The following is a 7983-nucleotide window of genomic DNA, read 5'->3' as shown; positions in this document are numbered from 1 at the left end:
AAAAGGAAACATTTAAATTGCTTTCGCTTACGACAAAGCCTCAAAGCTTTTGTAACATTGATTCCGAGCGTATTTCTCTGCACTCAAGAAAAAAATGGCAACCGACAATATTACTCAACTGTATAATTCGTCATGTAATTTATTTCCTGTAGAATTAGAAGTTTTTCGCCAAAATGAGCGATTATTTTGCTAATAAGTAGGCCCTACTGGAGTAGACTACGTTAGCCAATCATAGCTGCTTATTTTCGAGGAGTAGTAGCAACGTCCTTTGACAGCACTTGATTTTTTGAGAATATTTTCACTTTGAATCTGGCATGGGAAATTGAAGTTCTTCTTTTACGACTAGCCAATAACAAAACAAACAGAAAAGAAAACCGATAAACAAACGTAAGTTACTGTTACAAAATTCAATGATTGTCTAATGATTTGTATTTATTTTATTCGTTACTATCCAAAAAGTATTAAAAATTTACTTTTGTAAAATGTGAATTTCATGTTTATTATGTCCGGTAGTGTTGACACTTCAAATTATCGGAACCATTTTGTTTGTTCATGTAATTTAGTAAAAATATACATCGATGGATAAAGTGCGTGAAAAAACTTTTCGGTTATTTCCTGGTGTGAAGTTAGGAAAGCAGGATGAACATAGTGTTCTGCATCTGAAAGAAGGTAATTTTGAGTCATTTTGCTCATGTTATTATTGCCCTAAAGTATTCGTGAACTCACAATATTTAATAAAACATATTCTGCGACGACATACTGATAATTTGTTGTCATTACATGATAAATTAGCTGGTATTTTGAAATCTGCATCAAATGATGAGCATACATCTAAAAAGAGCATCATTGATATCTTAAGTGAATATTTCGGCGTCACCAAAAAGGAACGTGAAAGCGAGAAGCAGCATGTGGCTAAAAATATTTTTGATAAATCTTGTAGCGAGTTAAAACAAACGACAAGCGAGACAGCATTTGTTAAAAGTGATGCAGTTGAAGCAAGTAAAAAAGTCACCTACGATGAACGTAGTACGTCATTTACAAGTTGCAAAGAATTTGATGAAGTGAAAACGAAGATATTTGAAATAGAAGGCTTTGTTAAAGATTTATGTACTCAAATGGAACAGCTTCAGATTGTTGTAAAGGATGACATGTCATTTAAGCAAGAAGTACTAAAGGAAATTTCTCTTAATGAAACTAAAGTTCTTCAAACTCAGAAAATTGAGACTTTAAAATTAAAGCAAACTCTTATGTCTGAATTGCAGCATATTTTACTGGAAAAATTTGAAGAGAGATCTTCTTGGGAAGAAAAATATCCTGATTTGAAAACTGAAATGAACAAACTTTCTTGTGCAATACAATATAACTACCAACAAATAAACTCACCAGATTATTTTAAACAGTTAGAAACTAATTTTGAAAAGAAGTTGTGTTGGTTAATAGAAAATTCAAAGTCGTCGCAGAACTTTAAAACAATTCCAAAGTATACAAGAAAGCATTCTAAAATTTTGGCATCAACTTGTAAAGGCATTAGTAAAAGACTGCACAAGTCAACTGATCAAATAGGTGGTATGGATATTGTGCCAGAGAACAATCCATCAGATGTAAGATGTCTTCTTCAACAAAAATTGCAAAGTCTTGGTATTTCACCCAGTGAAAATCGAATCTCTACAGCTAAATATAAGAAAAAAATGCAACTTCTAAAAACTGACAGGGAGTTAATGTGCAAAAAAGATAAAAAATTTATAGAAGTATACAATAATATTAATTCTTTTGCAGATCGTAAAACCTTGGCTAAAATGAGATTTAAAAAATCCAGAAAGAAAAAATTATCTGGCGAAATGAACTTACCTCAGTATAAAATGCAACAAATTAATTTAAGTTCAGCTAAAATTAAAACCCATGAAACTAAAAAGCAAGAAAGTGCTAGATTAACTGTAAGTGATGATGATGATATTTGTGGAAATTTTAAATTTTCTTTTACTGCAAATGAAGATAATGCGTCAGTTCTGTCTTCTCATGTAGATTCAATTGATGAACATAGTAACAAAAAAGAGTCTTATGTTCCGTGTGAAAGCGTGCTCCATTCTATTAAAGATCCTGTGAATAACAATATGTCATTCCCAAATTTGGATGAGAAAAACTTTGACGAGTTGTCTCTTCAGTCTTTAAGTTCATTGTCTGATGAAGAGTTATCACCTTCATATTTCAAACCTGTTTTTAGCTCAGTTTGAAAACGAACTTATCATGGTCATTTGGTTCATATTGTTTATATTCAATTTTTGATCTTTGAAGTTGTAATTTAGCTTCAAATGATGTTTGGGATGGCCCAATATTTGTTAAATAAAATATTTTTCAAAAAAAAGATCAACTTTTTTCTTTTTTACTTTAAAAATGATGTCCTGTGTAACCTTACAAGATTTACAAATTTCTTTTTAAATTTAAGTGATTTTGCAGTTTTTTAAGAATCCGATGTTATGGACACAAGTACCTGTGCAAAAAAACTAAAATCAATATCAACATTGTAAATCAAGCACAAAAAAAAAAAAAAAAAAAAAAAAAAAAGAGCCGAAAGACATGCATTTTCAGGTTGGTTGGGCGAAAGTGAACCTGATTTGTCTTAAGACACTTTTCCTGCTATTAACTATGAGTTGTAGGTTAGGGTCAGGTGGAGTAAAATGGTATAAAATAGCTTACTTTTGGATTTTCACTCATGCATTTTTGTCAAAATATTTCGATTCTAATTTTTTGTTTGTTTAATGTATACATTACATATGTTGAGAGTAGAATTAACTGATTTTCACACATAATTTGATACAAATTGATTTTTGAGAGGAGTGTTTATGACTACATGTTTTGTATACCCATTTTATCCCACGCAGGTGAAAATGGGTAGCCTGTGGGGTGAAATTGGTATTAAAGTCTAAGAAGTGATAAAAAAAAGCATACTATTTGTTCAATGCAGTGTGTTAGTATAGACTTAAGAGTCAATTAACAAAATTTAACTATTTAATTTAAAAAAAATAGAGCAAACAGTAAATTTGACAAAATATTAAGGTTTTTTTCAACGCATGATATCCATACTTGTCATTCTTTAAAAGAAGTAATGGCCTCTATTATTAAATTGTGGCTTGTTAAAATTTCTTGTTATTTGATGTTCTTCAATGAAATCCGTGTCGTCTACACCAGGGGGAAAAATCCTCCATCTCGGATTTTTTACAAATATTTCATCTCATAATATTTCTTTCAACAGCCATATATTTGCCAATAAATTCTTTCGGCTCTCCTCTGATATGCCCCCCTCTTGGCGAGATTTTAATTTTTCGCTCGATACGAAAATCGCCAATAAGGCGATAACTTGGCAACCCTGGTTTTGCAACTTGAACGCTGGAAAGTAGTTTCTCGAAGTCTGTCTTTTTGCACGTGTGTGTATGGTAGGAGCTAGGTGCTCATATGTTCCGCTCTTAGGGAGATTTTAAGTTGAATACTCTAAAATAAAGTTTCAATTCAAACTTTATTTTAGAGTATTCTTTTTCTTGTTGTTTTTTAATGTTAATTTAGTTGAATTTTCTATTTTAATTATGAGTTCGGTTTGTGATGTTGTCCAAATGTATCAATTGAAATTTTTGAATGAATCTTCTTTTTCTTTTTCGTCAGGTCGTCCAACGTTTGGACGTACCGGAGTCCTAAATAGATTTTTTATATATATATTTTATATTTAAATATTTTTGTAAAGTAATGATAGTAAAAAATGGGATAATTTCCCTAAGAGCGGAACATATGTGCACTGCCTCACGTGAGGAAGTAAAAGAAAAGTAAAAAAGGTAAGTGAACATATTTTGAATTATTGTGTTTTTAGTGCGTTTCTGGTAGTTTGTATTTTGGTCTGGTTGGCATTTTTGTAGCACAAAAATGGTGTTAATTTCACATAAAATCTGTGACTTTATTGTATACTGAACGGAGGAGATCTGTGACTTATATCCGACTGTGATGTATATTAAAAGTCGGAGGGATAACGGACCGAGCGGCAGCGAGGTCCTGGCGAGCCCGAGGTCTCATAGTACTTTCGTAATGAGACCGAGGCAGGGCCGGCGAGCCGAGGTCTCATTACGAAAGTACTATGAGACCGAGGGCTCGTATCCCGGAGAAACAACGGAAAAAAATTAATGCATTAATTTCATTAAATAATTAATGACATAATTTGAATTTTTCCTGTTGGCGCTAAAAAAGCATCGCTAAGAACGATGTATGACATATGACGTCATACATAGTTTTCTTGGCGACGCTTTTTTGGCGCCAACAGGAAAAAGTCGCCAAGAGGGGGGTATATCAGATTTGTTCCATTCTTTCTTGCCTTTCCCTGATGCATTATACTTTCAAGGATGAAAATCTTCCGCGATTTTCCGCTTTTTGTATTTTTTTCATTTCCCGGACGCAGAGCATTTTCCAGGAATCGCGTTCTTCCCGTCAAGATTTTTGCTGACTCACGTGTTCTTTCTAATGTAGAAAGAAGGATCCGATTGCACCCGCTTCCATAACACTCGCTCATTTTTGTCTACTACGCCATCCTATCACTTGAACTTTTATAACTTTTTGTGGACTATTATTTTCAACCCTTCTTGTATGTATTTTGTTTTTTGCTGAAGACTTGTATGCTCATTGTTTTGCCACGCCCATTTCACAGTCAGTTTCTAGTGATCGCGCAAATACCCCCTAACCTCCCTTCTGCCCCGACCTTCCCATCAGGATTCTTGCTGAGGCATACATTCTTTCTTGAGTAGAAAGAAGCAAGGAACTTTTTGCTGTGTTGGTGAAGAGGGTGAAATAGGAATGGAGGGAGAAATGCTGGAGAGTGATGGTGGGTGCAATCGTTAGATGTAGCTTTTGAAATCCGATTGCATCCGTTTCTGTTACACTCTCTCATTTTTATCTGCTATGCCATTCTACTGTTTAGACATTAATACCTTTTTGTTGACTAAGATTTTCAACCCTTCTTATACTTTATTTATTTTTTATGATGACTGCTACGCCCATTCAAATATGTTTATTCTATTCCATCCGAGTTAATTTAAACCGACATTTCTTCAAATCTAGTTTTAATGCTTATCAGGCTTACCAAAGATCTTAATACATTCAAATTTATTTTAATTATAATGTGCTATTTTATTATAACAGACATGTAAATATAGCAAATTAAAGATGCTTATGTTCTCAAATCATGACATAGTGTTTAAAATTTTTTTATCAATTTAAAAATAATCACTTTTATGCTAGTGCTTAAAATGACCATCAAAGCTCAAAAAGTTTTAGATTGGGTTTAGTTTTTTAATGATTTTTATAGAATATACCCAGTTGTTCCACAAAAAGGTTAGCTACACTGATAATGTCATTTTGTAATCATAGTGTCCAATGATTCAGCTTGTATTAAGTGTTTAATTATATGGAAGTTTTATAGCATTATATGTCACATTATAAAGTTTTAATTTCACTTGATTTGTGAGCTATGGGAAAGTGAAAGTGGTAAATGGAATTGATATATCTGTTAAAATCTTAAATAAATGCAAGCTTATTTTATTTATTCATTTATTAGCATTTCTACTAGTAAAAAAAAACAACATTTATCTATTAATATTTAAAAGACAGTATAGTATTGATATAATTTCACTTAATGTAAAAAATATATATATATTCAAATTTTAAGTCTCGCAATTTTTCCTCTTTTTTGACTTCGGGCTATTTTTATCCCTGTACTTTTACCCAGGCACCCATGGCTAAACTTTGCTTTATAAAGCACATTTTTAGCAGTTTCTATCCTATAAAATTTCCTCTGAATAAAAACTTTCTTTTCCTTCAATTTTTTTATTTTCTTGTTTTTTAATTAATTATGTTTTTCACTTTCAACTCTTAGCCTTTCTAAAACATCTTTGTCAATACTTCCTGTATTTGCCAGCACATGTTTATGGTGTTGTTTTAAATAACTCATGCAGGTAGTTGTTAAATCTGAATCTCATGGTAAAATTGCTGACAATATTGCACTTTTCAAATCTTTATGAGGTGACAAAATCGTGCTTTGTGAGGAATGCTTTTTGGATTAAACCGAGGATGTGTTCTGAGAACTTAAAGGGTACATTAAAGAAATTGGTAGCATCTGATTGCAATCAAATACAAATGTGATGACCAGCAATAGGCTGGGCCCAGCAAATCTGGTTCAGCATATTCTGAGGAAATTGTTATTTTGTGTGCAAGTGAACACAAACACTAGAATAGTATACCTCTGGCTTATTTTTATTTATTATGATAGAGCAAAGTTTATTTTATAAAATCATGGCATTGCATATTTTTATGTTTAAATCATTTTAGGCTAATTCTATAGTGACAAACATGACATTCACACAACTTTCTAATCCAATATTATACAGTAAAAGGTTTCCATTGTTCATAAAAATATACAGACGGATGTGAACAACATATTTACCAGAGAAAAAGTGAGAAAATATTATTGTTAATAATAATTGGGGAAAAAAAGCAGTCGTGACAGACATGACAACAAACGGACATCATTTTAGAGAATGTTTGTTAAACACAGAAAAGCTCTGAAGTTATTTGTATAACAAATAAGAAACAGTTGTTTATAGTTAAGATAAGAGCTAGTTTAATTATAAAGCATATAAAAAACATGAATTCTAAAATAAATTATTGTAAAAAGAAGTATTTTGCAATGTGACAGGCACATGACACTTCTTTGTGACAGACATGACACTTTTGAATTTTTTTTGAAAAAATTAATTACAATGATTAAAACATGTAATTATGTTTGTGACAGCAGTTTTCATTAGTTAATTATTATAAATAAATTGATATTTATTTCTTTAAAGCTTACAAAAACCGCAAGAGTTCACCAAAGTAGGAGTGGAAGCACTAGCGATTATCTCCTCTCTTTTATACCACTCAGCATTATTATCAGATTCAAATTTATGCTGCCCAGATGTAGTTTGCTCCAAACATTTTATCTTGAACTGTCCTTTTGCAATCTCTATTATCAGTCCATGAAACTTCTAGTTGTCATACATAACTGTTACTGGCCACATTGCAAATTGACATTGGTAGACTCTTTTTTCACATTCAGTTACACATTTTCCTGTTTCAAAATCAAATTCTGTGCCTCTTTCACATTCAGATGTGAGGCTGTAGAAGACTTTCAGCAACAGAAGAAAGAAGAAGAACAACAAGAAAACAATGGGCACTTCGTGTAGCTGGCATTCCATTTATTTCATTATTTTCGAAAATCCATGTCTTGTCCAGATTATCTTTCATTCCTAATATACTTTGTTCTGAAGTATATAATATGTTAATCCCTGGATAATGCGTCTTTGTGCCTTTAGTTGAGATGTAAAATTTCCGGAAATTTTGAAGTGGTGGAAAAAACCCAGTTTTTTTACCGGTTTTTTTCGGGAAAAATGGAAAAAATGATTTTTTTAATAAATAAAATTTGTGTTTCTTAAAAGCTCTGTGTTTCTTATAACATATAAAGGGTTAAGCATTAAAAAATATATGCTATCCACACATCTTCTTTTTCTGCTTGACAGAAATACACACAAAGGTAAGATTAATTAGAAGAAAAAACCTTTTTGTTTTATAAGGGTCATTCCATGTCAAATCAACGAGCCTCATAACTTGACCATCACGGATTCCAACTAATTTCAGGGGATTGATTATATATATAAAATGATACAGAAAAATATTTTTTTCAGATTTTTAAGTTGCCCGTTTTTTTTGTAGGGCTATGTAAAAAAGGGGGGGAAATGCAAAAAACGAGGTTTTGGTTATTACAAAAAGTTGATTTTTTCAGCTGCTATTGGACCTAAAGAGTTCATTTTGGTTTTATTTTAAAGCTTTTGAAATGGGCTTTTATAGGATATGTCACATTATAAGGTTTGGGGTCATTAATATTTCAAGGTCACGAAAAATATAATTTGACCTTGAATA

At 31.7% G+C, this 7983-nt stretch overlaps 1 protein-coding gene across 1 annotated transcript in view; it reads left to right on the top strand.

Annotated features, from left to right (window-relative positions):
• The first annotated feature begins 300 nt into the window (after positions 1-300).
• The window catches only part of LOC129225546 (THUMP domain-containing protein 1-like), a 54907-nt gene continuing 47224 nt past the window's right edge, over positions 301-7983 (top strand). The window contains exon 1 of the mRNA XM_054859991.1: positions 301-387. The gene's annotated coding sequence lies outside the window, so the exon portion shown is untranslated. The remainder of the gene's footprint in view (positions 388-7983) is intronic.

The sequence above is a fragment of the Uloborus diversus genome, chromosome 7, assembly GCF_026930045.1.
Source record: "Uloborus diversus isolate 005 chromosome 7, Udiv.v.3.1, whole genome shotgun sequence".
NCBI lineage: Eukaryota > Metazoa > Arthropoda > Arachnida > Araneae > Uloboridae > Uloborus > Uloborus diversus.
The sequence above is the reverse complement of the archived record's forward strand: the minus strand, read 5'-3'. Positions and strand labels throughout refer to the sequence as shown.